The sequence below is a fragment of the Oryx dammah genome, unplaced genomic scaffold, assembly GCF_014754425.2.
Source record: "Oryx dammah isolate SB20612 unplaced genomic scaffold, SCBI_Odam_1.1 HiC_scaffold_20, whole genome shotgun sequence".
Lineage (NCBI taxonomy): Eukaryota > Metazoa > Chordata > Mammalia > Artiodactyla > Bovidae > Oryx > Oryx dammah.
The window spans coordinates 37,748,331-37,759,320 of NW_024070204.1; positions in this window are offsets into that span (position 1 = coordinate 37,748,331).

A 10,990-nucleotide genomic window follows, 5' to 3' on the forward strand; every position below is an offset into this window, starting at 1 on the left:
CGGGCAGGGCCGCGCCGGGGGCGGGCGGGGAGGGGGTGGGGACGCGGGAGGGGAGCCGCGCCGCCGAGCCGCCGCCCGGCACCGCCCGCCGGGTCCCAGCCGCGGGCCGTCGGGCGCAGACGCTCCCCCTGGCGGGACTGGCGGGGGTCGCTGGGAGGGCCACCGGTACCCCTCTCCTCGTTCTGCCTCCGCGTGGCCGGGGCGCCCGCCCACCTGCGCGCGGGAGGGGGTTTCCTGGATTGCCGAGGAGGGCCGGAGCCCCTCGGCTCCTTTCCTCTGAAGAAGTCTACGTACACAGTAGGCTCCCCTAGTTATTACTCCGGACTCGTGGGGACCGCTCTCCCGACTCCAAGAGGGAAGATGGGCTTGCTTGGGTAAGGCAGATAATGTGGCTTGTTACTAGTACAGCGTGAATTTAAATATGGCTAGAGACACCACCTTGCCAGTATTTTCTAACCTTTTCATTTTTCCGCTTCGGATCGGAATCTAGCTAGACGCCATTGGGAGTTGTCACTTGTATCTTTGACGAAGTTTCCTTTTGCTCCACACCCCCCCCCCCCCACGCGCTGCTCTTTTCTGAGCCAGAAAGCTGCTATAGAGCACCTCGACAGCTCCTGTAGCGCTGTCGGTCTTTCCTCCTGCTGAATACCCTCCTGAAACGTCGTCCCCACAACGAGCTCCGTTGCGAGGAGCGGGTTGGGGTAAAGGGTGAATGGGTGTGTGTTCGGGAAGCAGGACATTATCCAGACATTGGATGTACAGGAGTTAGTATTTTTAGATCATCAGTAAAATGTAGACTTTGAACTGAAAACAAGGCTTACAGTTGCATCAACCAAATCAATCGACAAATATTTATTTTACTTTCAGTGAGTAAAAGTCTATACAAATGGGTTCATGGCATATCACAGGTGGAGTAAAGAAAGTATGCTTATTTGCAGTAGGATTTTAAGGGTGTTACCCAATTATATTCCTGCATCATGGGCAAAATTAACTGGGCAAACCAATTTATGTGATCTCAGTTTTGCAGTGTCATAGCATTTGGACAGATATCAATGGGCAAAGAGTTGGCCTCTTCATGAAAATCATGTAAAAAAAAATAATAAAAATGTTATTTTTCCTTCCCAGTAAAAGTTATTCAACTGTTCTGGTTTTTATATACTTGATGAAATCAAGGTAATGTGCATTAAGCAAAGCTTTGTTCCAAGCAAGGTACTGCAGAGGAGGCAAAAAAGCCTTTGAGCTTAGAATTACATCACATAATCAGAAGACATTAACAACTAATCTTGGATAAGTCAGTTCCTACTGTAGTATTGACTGCAGTATAGTTTGAAGAACCAAAAAGTTAAGAAATCTTTCATTACTGACATACTGGGAGGGAAGCATAGGTTATTGTTGTAATGTTTCCTCTCTCCTTTCTTCACCTTTATCTGTTTGAAATTTGAGTTTCTGCAGCTCTGGCTTTTGTGGTCTCTACAAAACAGAAATAGCACTCTGGATTCTCTTAGAAAAAAACTAAAAAAAAAAGCCCCTTTAACCCACCCCCAATAAATTACTTTAAATTTGAGTCTTGTCTAGAAGTTAGCCCAGCAAGGTTCTGTGATTTCTTTTAATCTGAAAGGAAAAAAAATTGCAAGGTACCTCAGCCCTGTACCAGGCCAGTTAAGCCACAGAGCATCATCCAGCAAGGGAGCAGTCTGAAGCTGCATTTTGCAAACCTGTTACCAGTGTCTTCATAAAACTATCAGTTCAATTTTTGGCAGAAACAGTTCATTTCTGCTACATGAACTGTTATTTTAGATTATGATTCTATTTAATACACATTCATTAAATGCCATTAATCACTTAAAGGTATTGTTAGGTAAATAAAACTTATAGATCAAAGAATTGAATAGGAACTTAGAACTCATCCACTCTCCCACAGTCTTTTTAAGCAGCTTTTCTTGATGGTTTTTTCCCCCCTTATCTGAGTTAAAAACCAAATTAAGTCAGCAGTTTCTAAGAAAGCAAATAATAAACTTCCTTTATTCCCTTGGTTTTTCTGTTTCCTTCAGTCCTTTTTAAAAGTTTTTGTCACATTTCCTTCCACCTAGACACTGGGTAGACACAAAATGAAAAGTCATGGTCCCTACTCTGGATTCTCTGTATCCTCCCAACCTCATAATAAATAATATTCACAAGCTCATCTTTCTTCCAGGGTGGAAGTGAAGATAAGGTAAACTGGGACTTATGCCCAGCTTCCAGACCCATCAATTGTACCCCTATCTCAACAAAGTATATTTTAATATAAGTGGGCAGGAGTGACTTTGTAGAAGTAACCTAGAATCCAGCCTAGTTTAAGAGGAGGGGGGAAGTAAATTGTTTTCAGACTTCAGTTCATCCACTTCTATTAATGCAAATAAGTTACAGTAGATTTCAGCAATGATGAAGACAAACTGTGGTGAAGAACTGTGGTGGAGAATCTTGGGTCTCATGGGAAAACTCACTAGTTGTCAGATGTTTCCTCTTTAGTCCTTCAGATTCTAAGGGAGCTGTGTATCCTCCTAGTCTTTTCTTCTTAAGGCCATTACAGTGTTCAATTCAGTTCAGTCATTCAGTTGTATCTGACTCTTTGCCACCCCAATGACTGCAGCATGCCAGGCTTCCCTGTCCATCACCAAGTCCTGGAGCCTACTCAAACTCATGTCCATCACGTTGGTGATACCATCCAACCATCTCATCCTCTGTCGTCCCCTTCTCTTCCCACCTTCAATCTTTACCAGCATCAGGGTCTTTAATGAGTTGGTTCTTAACATAAGGTGGCCAAAATATTGGAGTTTCAGCTTCAGCATTAGTCCTTCCAATGAATATTCAGGACTCATTTCCTTTAGGATGGACTGGCTGGATCTCCTTGCAGTCCAGGGGACTCTCAAGAGTCTTCTCCAACACCACAGTTCAAAAGCATCAATTCTTCAGTGCTCAGCTTTCTTTATAGTCCAACTCACATCCATACATGACCACTGGAAAAACCATAGCTTTCACTAGACAGACCTTTGTTGGCAAATTGATGTCTCTGCTTTTTAATATGCTATCTAGGTTTGTCATAGCTTTTCTTCCAAGGAGCAAGCATCTTTTAATTTCATGACTACATCACCATCTGCAGTGATTTTGGAGCCCCCCAAGATAAAGTCTGTCACTGTTTCCATTATTTACCCATCTATTTGCCATGAAGTGATGGGACCAAATGCTATGATCTTAGTTTTCTGAATGTTGAGTTTTAAGTCAACTTTTTCATTCTCCTTTTTCACTTTCATCAAGAGGCTCTTTACTTCTTTGCTTTCTGCCATAAGGGTGGTGTCATCTGCATATCTGAGGTTATTGATATTTCTCCCGGCAATCTTGATTCCAGCTTGTGCCTCATTCAGCCTGGCATTTAGCATGATGTACTCTGCATATAAGTTAAATAAGCAGGGTGACAATATACAGCCTTGATGTACTCCTTTCCTGATTTGGAACCAGTCTGTTGTTCCATGTCCAGTTCTAACTGTTGCTTCTTGACCTACATACAGATTACTCAGGAGGCAGGTAAGATGGTCTGATATTCCCATCTCTAAGAATTTTCCACAATTTGTTGTGATCCATGAAAAAGCTTTGGCATAGTCAGTAATGCAAAAGTAGATGATTTTCTGGAACTCTTGCTTTTTCGATGATCCAGCGGATGTTGGCAATTTGATCTCTGGTTCTTTTGCCTTTTCTAAATCCAGCTTGAACATCTGGAAGTTCATGGTTCACGTACTGTTGAAGCCTGACTTGGAGAATTTTGAGCATTACTTTGCTAGCATGTGAGATGAGTGCAATTGTGCGGTAGTTTGAACATTCCTTGGCATTGCCTTTCTTTGGGATTGGAATGAAAACTGACCTTTTCCAGTCCTGTGGCCACTGCTGAGTTTTCCAAATTTGCTGGCATACTGAGTGCAGCACTTTCACAGCATCATCTTTTAGGATTTGAAATAGCTCAACTGGAATTCATCACCTCCACTAGCTTTGTCTGTAGTGATGCTTCCTAAGGCCCACTTGACTTCTCATTCCAGAATGTCTGGCTCTAGGTGAGTGATCACACCATCATCGTTATCTGGGTCATGAAGATCTTTTTTGGATAGTTCTTCTGTGTATTATTTCCACCTCTTCTTAATACATTTTACAGTATACTGTCAGAGAGAGAGTACTCTTCCTTAGTGTCTATCTGTATACATGGTGGCCAGAACTAAAAATTTTAAGTACTGTGCTAGTAATGCAGCCTAATATTTCCTTAGTTGCAGTTACATTGTAACTAATATTCATTATTCGTTAACAACTAGGTATTAGGCAAATTGACTCTGAGGACTCAGAAAACAAAGGAACCTACAGTACTGCTTTTAACATGGCCAAGCAGTGTGATAGGTGCTATAATTATATATGTGTGTATGGAGTGGGTTGCCATTTCCTTCTCCAGGGGATCTTCCTGACCCAGGGATTGAACCCAGGTCTCCCGCATTGTAGGCAGACGCTTTAACCTCTGAGCCACCAGGGAAGCCCCTATACACACACATATATATGGTCCTAAAAGGGCTTCGTGAGAGGACAGTATAACCTTTATCTGTGGAGGTTCAGTCTTTTGAACTTGAATATATTTAGAGAAGTATTAAGAGGTGGTACTCTGTACTCAAAAAAAAAAGGATGGCATGGGGATGAAGGAACTTGGAGAAGGCAACCCTGGTGGGAGAAAGGATATGCAAAATCACAGAGGGAAGGAAACCTTAGACTTTTTAGAGAGAAAAATGTTTACAGGGGAGAAAATCTGGATTGATAGAGGGAATGGCTAAAAGGAATGAGAAATAGGACAAAATCCTGAGGGATTGTGCTTCTCAATGTCACCATTTTCTTACAGACAGTGGTGAGCCAAGGAAAGATGTGACGTAGATGCATTTTATTTATTTTTGGCTGCACAGCGTGCCATTCAGGATCTTAGTTCTCCTGCCGCCTACAGTGGAAGTGCAGAGTCCCAACCACTGGACCACCAGGAAGTCTCAATGTAGATGCATTTGAGAAATAAATACATTCTTTACCAAAGGAATTGATAGCTTTGGGTGCCTTTGGGAAGGCAAACTGGGTGACTTAGAGTCAGGTGCAAAGTGTAAACTTTGCCCTATGTACTCTTGTATAATGTTTTGGCTTTAAACCTCAAGCATGTATTAGAGTCAGAAAAAAAATCAACTGTTAGAAAAAAAACGTTTTTGACTCTGACATTAGTATGGAGGATAGATTGCAGAAGAGCGAGACGGAAGTGTGGTAAAACAAGAGACTTGCAATCATCTAGTGAAGAAATGATGACACAGGCACCACATATGTAAAGGAAAAACTCAAGACCTATTTAGATATGAAATTAGCAAGATACAGAGAGCCCACACTAACCTCCCAGGTTTCTGGAGAGGTTTGCAGGAGGGTGGGGAATGGAGGTTCAACAGAAATAATAAATTCTGTCTATAACATCAAGGCATCTGAGAGACAGTCACAAAAGGTATCCAGAAATATACTGGTAATACAGGTCCACTAGCCCAAAGAAAGGTCAGTCTAGAGATACAGATTGGGTGTCCTCATAAAACAAATGGCATAGTAGGGCAGGGAATTTGGGTGCGATTTCTCCAAAGTTGTGGAGTTAAGGGACCCAAGGACAGGACATTTACTTAGAAAACATGAATACTTAAGAAGATCCAGAAGCAATATGAGCCTATGAAAGAAATAGGGAAAAAATAGTCATAAAGTTAGACATTCTCCAGGAAATTACAGTGATTAAAATTTGTTTGTGGATAACTGTCCCCCTGTTTATCTAGAGTAGATAATTCCCAATTCCTGGTTTGAAATATTTTTAGGTTAAAATGTTTGCAACCCCCTGATGATGATGAATTTTAACCTTCAATCACCCGTGTTGAAATAGGCCCAGAGCTGTTTTCTAGAGAAAATCTTCACAAGGACCCCGTCGGTCTATCTCTAGGTAACTGTGCTTGCTTAGTCCTGGATGGGTTCCTTACTTTTAATAAGAAGATGTCAACCCTGCCCACCGCTCAGTTGATTTACTGAGTATCAGGCATGGGGATCTGTCCATGATCAGTAGCACAAAGAATAGTCATTCAGCAAAACAATATAACTCCAAACTCTTTGCTGCCCTGTTCTTATCAGTTAAGGGAAATAATGGCCTTGGATCATTGCACGAAGAGTAGGCTGATCATCTAAACTGTGCCCTTGCATCAGCTGAGACTTTCAGAGAGAGAAATCATGGACTATTTCTGGTCACTGTTAAGATTTGTTTTTACTAAGTTTGGTATAAAAGGGGTTGATATCATGTGGATGCCTTGAATAGGCTAATAATTGGGCTATTTATACTAGTAATTTGGTCTCCTTCAAAACAGTATTCTTGAAAAACTGATTCAGAATTTAAGTGGAAAGGCAGAGAAAGAAGACAGCTGGAGTGATATCCAGGAAACAAGGACCCTGTGGTTACCAGACCCTAACTTTTTAGGCAGCAGCTCACAGGCCAGCTAAGCATGCATTTAGTGGGGTGGGGAGGATGTGTCATTTGCTTACAGCAGTATGGACTCATGAATATTTATTTTTTATACACCAAGTTATAATCTTCATTTCATTGTTCAGATTGTTCCAGCTTTGGTCATTGGGTGCCCTTTCAGTTGGCTCCTGTATCCCTTTGATATGCCTCCATCAATGTAGTTTTTATTTTATTTTTTGTCACTTTCTGACACTACAAGCTGCTCAACTTGTCCTGTCCTGGTCCTAGGATCAGTCATTTCTCAAAGGTGTCCTTGTTACTTTTATTGGAGAGTGATATTAGAAACCAAAATTTGCTGTTTGGAGTATAATTGCTTCTAGAGTTTGGGTAAATTGCGGGAGTAGGTGATGGACAGGGAGGCCTGGCGCGCTACAGTCCATGGGGTAGCAGAGTCGGACACGACTGAGCGACTGAACTGAACTGAGACTCTCTCAGCTGACAGAGCAAAGAAATGTGTGTATTTTAACTAATAAATATACCGATATCTCTCTTTCTCTGTGTAGAATCATCCCTATCTATATTAAGCTAAACATGACTTCATACTGATCCATACAAACAACTCTTAATTTGTTGCTGCATAGATTATTCTAGCCTTTCCCTTTGCTTATCTGTAAACTCCTGCTCCAACACTAAGAAACTTAGCTTTCATTTTCTGATATCCATTTACCTGATTGCTCAGTTTGAGTTTACATTTATGGAAGTATCAGAATTATTAACCTTACCCCTGTGGATAACAATTTTATCAATTTGAATCCAGTGCTTGTATGCAGTTCCTTTTGTCTTTAGTTTTATAGGCTTTACTCATTTTCAAGTCTTAGCCCCTGGAGCACCAGGGAAGTCCCTTCCAGATGGTAATTTTGAACTTTACCATTTCCTTAGATAATCACCTATTTCTCCACCCTCTTCAGTGAGGTGATTTCATATGTGTATAATACACATAAATTATGTTGTCACAATCTGCAGTCCATCCTCAGGTCCCCCTATTAATTGCCTCCTATTCACCCTGTTGGTGAGAGAGGAGTTCCCTCCCTAGGGCTATAGGAGTAGGCTAGCGGCTCCTGACACGGGACAGATGATATCATCAGTCTGTGATCACATATACTTGTAGCCATGGACACCACAGTACCACTCAGGGCCACAGGGAAGTCACACTCAAGAAGAGAAGAAACAACCAGAGGCTATGGAAGGCAGATTTGTAGTACCAAGAGGGCATGGTGCCCCCGGTTCCTGTGAAGAATATGATTACTTGATTTGAATATTAATAGAATTTGGTTGAATAGTTCCACAAGTTGGCAGGGACCTGAAACCCACTTCTCAGGGACTAGCACTGACTGTGCCTGGTCCCTTCCTTAAGGAAAGCTAGAGATTTAGCTAGAGGAACTAATTTATGGGAACACTGAGGAGAAGGACATACAGTTAAGCCATTCTAGGCCCTCCCAGTTTTACCAGGTAATAAACATGACTATTAAGGCAACACATAACATTGAGCCTTAATATTAGGCCATATACTACAACTTCCCAAATAAATCTGGATACATTAAGATATCACTCTGGGACTTTCCGGGTGGTCCAATGGTTAAGAAAATCTGCTTGCAGGAGGCAGGAGGCACAGGTTCCATCCTTGAACTGGGGAGATCTCACACGCTGCAGGGCAACTAAGCCCATGGGCCACAACTGTTGAGCCCGTGCTCCAGAGCCCGGGACCTGCAGCCACTGACCCCCGGGTGCCCTACAGCCTGTGTTCCGCAACAGGAGCCGCCACAAGCAGCAGCTCACGCACTGCAGAGTGGCCCCCGCTCTCCGCAACTAGAGAAAGCCTGTGCAGCAGCGAAGACTCTGCACAGCCGAAAAAGTAGAAGAGTCTGCCTGCCAATGCAGGGGACACGGGTTTGATCCCTGCTCTGGGAAGATCCCACATGCAGCAGGACAACTAAGCCTGTGCCCCCTAGAGCCCAAGCTCTGCAATGAGAGAAGTGCCAGAATGAGAAGCCTGTGCATCTCAGTGAAGAGTAGCCCTGCTTTCTGCAGCTGGAGAAAGTCGTGAGCAAGGAAGACCAGTGTAGTCCATAAAATTTTTTTTAAAAAAGGTTCACTCTGTGCTATAAATTTTTGTGGGTTTTAACAGTGTCATGTATCCACTTTTGTGTGTGTGTCCACTATTACCATATCATACAGATAGTTTCAGTACCCTAAAAATTGTCCTGTTGCTTCACATATTCAACCATCCTTTTTCCTGTCTCTATAATTTCGTCTGTTTCAGAATATCATATAATTGGACTCATATAGCATGTAGTATTTTCAAACTGGCTGTTTCCCTTAGCAATTTCCACTAAAGTTCATCTGTATCTTTTTTGTCACCCTTAAATGCTTTTGAAACAGGAAAATATAAACTATTTTTAAAATGTAAAGTATATTATATTGGTCTCCATCTTAAAATATTTTTCTTCAAATATTTTGAGATACTTTTAAAATACTTAATTTGGCTGCATCAAGGTCTTAGTTGTGACACACATGATCTTTCTTTGCAGCCCTTGGATTTCTCTCTAGTTGTGTCCCGGGGGCTTAGTTGCTCCAAGGCATGTGGGATCTTAGTTCCCAGACCAGGAAACAGTCCTTCGTCCCCTGCACTGGAAGGCAGATTCTTAACCACTGGACCACCAGGGAGGTCCCCAAATATTTTGAGATATTTTATACTTTCTAAAAGAATCTTAATATGGTAGAGATTTACTAAGTTACACTAAATGTATTGAGGATGTAAAGAACTGAGCTGTTATATGCTTTGGTGGATTCTTTAATAACTAATGAATTACATAAGAGTTAAAGACCTATTTTTTAGTTAAGGAATATTATTTCTTACATGATTATTATGTAAAATTACTAATTCTCATTATTTATATCTATTATTTCTTATATAAAATGAAATACAATTAAATTCAAGTATATCATGAAATGTATAGTGTTTAATTTAAAAAAATTAAGTTGATTTTATTTGGGATTGGGAGTTTTTTATATTAGGAATTTGTTCTAACTCTGTAACCCCATGGACTGTAGTCTGCCAGGCTCCGCTGTCCATGCAGTTCTCCAGACAAGAATACTGGAGTGGGTAGCCATTCCCTTCTCCAGGGAATCTTCCTGAACCAGGGATCGAACCCAGGTCTCCTGCATTGCAGATTCTTTACCGTCTGAGCCATCAGAGAAGCCCTAACTCTAGTATATTTTGTTTTTATTGAAATGCTTCTAGATTACTTGACTCTGAAGTTTTAATATGGAGAATGCTCTAAGTGACTTATTGGATGATGTACATTATAGTTGACTTTTACAAAAGGCTTTCCAGAAGCTTTCCCTTCAGGCAGCTTCAAAACATTATTAGGCAAGGCACATCCTCAGGAATGACTTCCCCAGAGTCATGCCTCTGGTGGCTTCCCATCAAGTCCCAGAAACAAGACATTTCAATATCCAGTGAACTATGCTGCACCTTCTCCAACATCTGGCTCTCAACTCTGGGGGTTGAGGCAGCCTCTTCCTTGGGTGCTTTATCTCAGCTCTAGGGGAAGTGACTGCTGTTTCTTTCTGCTCTTCCTATAGAGTTCACTTTAGTTTTTCCTTACCAGTCCCTTTTACCTTAATCCCTTAATCTTTTCCTGTTCAAGTCTACTATGTGACTTCTGTCTCCTCTTTGAGCCATCACTGATATACCAGCTATTTTAATTGGATGCTTGTATTTAATTCTCTGCGGGTTATTTCTGGTATTTATACATAATTATCATGTTTTGAGCAGTTGGTGGTTTTTATTTTGCAAATACTAAATTCCTGTCTATGCTTGCATCTACAACTAAATTTTATAATTGATCTAAATGCCAAGTAATTGAAAAATACCAGAAGGCACAGTGTAAAATCTGCCCAGAGTTCACCTATGCAGGTTTGAAGAGCTGTCTCTGAAGAATATGAAATTTACTCAAAATTTAAAACTGTTCAAAATTTTAAACTATTGAGGATTTTACTCCATAGTATATTCTCATAGGACTTCCTTGGGAGGAGAGGAGGAATCAGAAAAGGGCAGATTTGCTCTAAGATGACCAGAAAATGGCTTGCTATTATCTTTAAAGAGAATCCAGTGCTAGTCATGTATGTGAATGCTATCTTAGATCTCTATACTATATGAGGTATGATTAGCACTGTTTCCACATCTAGGCTATAGATGAATTAGGGCTCTATTTAATAAAGACAAATTTTCACAAAAGGAACCTTACATTGTAGCGCATTCCAACACTCGCTGTTGTCAGAATCCTTATTAGCAAAGAAATATATATATATCTACAATAAATCTCTGTGCCTTAGTTTGTTCCTCTCTAAAATAAGGAAATTTAATTACACCATCTCAAGCCTCTTGCAACTCTAAACGCAGAGCACCAT